Here is a 2416-nt window from a genome sequence, read left to right as displayed (position 1 = left end):
TTTCCCTCACTAGGTTATAACTTCCGGGGAGGCAAAGCCCATGTCTGTCCTATCTCGCTGTGCCTCCTGAACCTCACACAGTGCTGGCCACATGACGGGCATTCAATCAATGTTGGGAGGATGAATGGCCAGAAGAGGAATCTCCGCGAAAGCCCCGGGCACAGAGGTGGGCAGAAGGGAGCAGAGTGCAAGCAAAACTGTCTGTGCTCCCCGACCCGAGGCTCACCTCCACCCCAACGCTTCCTGCCAGCCTGGCAGCAGTGGTCATCATGCCCCTGGGCAGGCAGTGGGTGCCAGTCAGCTGTGAGGCAACCCAGAGACCACAGGCTCCCTCTGATTGTGAGAAAAACGAACGAGATCACCTTCGGGGTAGAGATTCATTCTGAGATTCACGGAAATCCCAAGGAAGCGTGGGAAAGAAGCTACATGAAATTCTGACGTGTGTGACCACAGGGTTGAACCTGGAAGGCATGACACCAAGTGAAAGAAGCCAGATCAAGGAAACAGAAACGAAATCGTATGTGATTCCACTCACGTGAGGTGCCTGGAGCCGTCAAATTCACAGGGACAGGAAGTAGAATGGTGGTTTCCTGGGGCTGAGGGGAGGAGGGAGTTAGGATGTAAGGGGTCCAAAGTGTCAGTTTGGGAAGATGAAAAAGTTCTGGAGATGGATGGTGGAGGCGGCTGAACAACAGTGTGAGTGAACGTAATGCCACTGACCGTATCCTGAGAAATTGTTAAAGTCAATTTTTGTTTGTTGTTTTGGCCACACCTTGTGGCCTGTGGGACCTTAGTTTCCCAACCAGGGATTGAACCCATATTTCCTGCAGTTGGAAGTGCAGAGTCCTAACCACGGGACCACCAGGGAAGTCCCAGAGTGAATTTCCTGTTATGTATATTTTACCACAATTTAAAAATACGTTAAACAAACTCAATCAATGAATCTGCTTACCTGAATGTGTTTCTGCAGAAATTTGGAAATTGCTGGTAAGAGGAAAGCCATGTCATGAGCCCTAAAAACACTGAAAGTCATTAAGGCCCCTGAAAATGGCTATAAGACATTTTTTTCCTTTTTAAAAAAATTTATTTATTTTAATTGGAGGCTAGTTACTTTACAATATTGTAGTGGTTTGTGCCATATATTGACATGAATCAGCCATGGGTGTATATGTGTCCCCCATCCTGAATCCCGCTCCCACCTCCCTCCCCATCCCATCCCTCAGGGTCGTCCCAGTGCACCAGCCCTGAGTGCCCTGTCTCATGCATCGAACCTGGACTGGTGATATATTTCACATGTGGTAATATACATGTTTCAATGCTACTCTCACAACTCATCCCACCCTTGCCTTCTCTCACAGAGTCCAAAAGTCTGTTCTTTACATTTGTGTCTCTTTTGTTGTCTCGCATATAGGGTCATCGTTACCATCTTTCTAAATTCCATATATATGCGTTAATATACTGTACTGATGTTTTTCTTTCTGACTTACTTCACTCTGTATAATAGGCTCCAGTTTCATCCACCTCATTAGAACTGATTCAAATGCATTATTTTTAATAGCTGAGTAATATTCACTATAAGACATTTTAATGATGGAAAGCATTGTCAAAAGACATGTGCTAATTTTTGTTAAAGCTTTGCTTTACCTAGTGCTAACACTTAGCCAAGTTGCCGAATGTTAGTGAAATTGTTGTTTCTTTTTTTTTTTAGGGTTATGGCAGAGTTTCAAGCCAAGGATGCCATCAAGGAGTACTTCAAGTGCAAGAAATGATCAAATTAAAAAAATGGAGCTCTTGTTCCTCAAAAAATAAAATAAAAATATGTTAAGTAGTTTAAGAATGGTATCACATACAGTAAGTCAGTCAAGAGCTTTTTATAAGATTTCAAAAAGCTTTCAAAAGTTTTCAAATATGTCATATTCTTAGGAATTGCAGCTCCATTTCATGTTCAGTTAAATATCTTTTCTTGATAAACACGGAAAGACTGAAACACCACCACCTCTCTGGGCCCTAGAGATTGTAACACATCAGGCCACTGAGACCTGGGGCACCCAGTCTGTGCTATTCAACAGAGAATCTGAGGGGGTTTTTTTGGTTTTTTTTTTTTTTTTTTTGGCCTCTCTTCCCTGGTAGCTCAGATGGTAAAGAATCCGGTTGCCAATGCAGGGGACATGCATTCGATTCCTAGGTTGAGAAGATTCCCTGGAGAAGGAAATGGCTAGCCAGTCCTGTATTCTTATCTGGAGAACTCCTTGGACAGAGGAGCCTGGTGGGCTACAGTCCATGGGGTGGCAAAGAGTTGGACACGACTGAGCGACTAACTCACATCAAATATTAGGAATTCATGTTGGATACCAAGTCACCTCAGACCCCAGGCCCCGAGGTGATTGTGACCAGAGGACAAACGCTGTCTTCACTT

At 44.1% G+C, this 2416-nt stretch overlaps 1 non-coding gene across 1 annotated transcript; it reads left to right on the top strand.

The window, feature by feature from the left end:
* Positions 1-928: 928 nt before the first annotated feature.
* On the top strand, positions 929-1059 carry LOC145504112 (small nucleolar RNA SNORA33). Its single transcript, XR_014052093.1, has one exon. It is a non-coding gene; the product is annotated as a small nucleolar RNA SNORA33 (small nucleolar RNA).
* Positions 1060-2416: the final 1357 nt, after the last annotated feature.

Source organism: Giraffa tippelskirchi, chromosome 4 (genome assembly GCF_054371585.1).
Source record: "Giraffa tippelskirchi isolate mGirTip1 chromosome 4, T2T-mGirTip1v1.2.pri, whole genome shotgun sequence".
NCBI classification, from domain to species: Eukaryota; Metazoa; Chordata; class Mammalia; order Artiodactyla; family Giraffidae; genus Giraffa; species Giraffa tippelskirchi.
The sequence above is the reverse complement of the archived record's forward strand: the minus strand, read 5'-3'. Positions and strand labels throughout refer to the sequence as shown.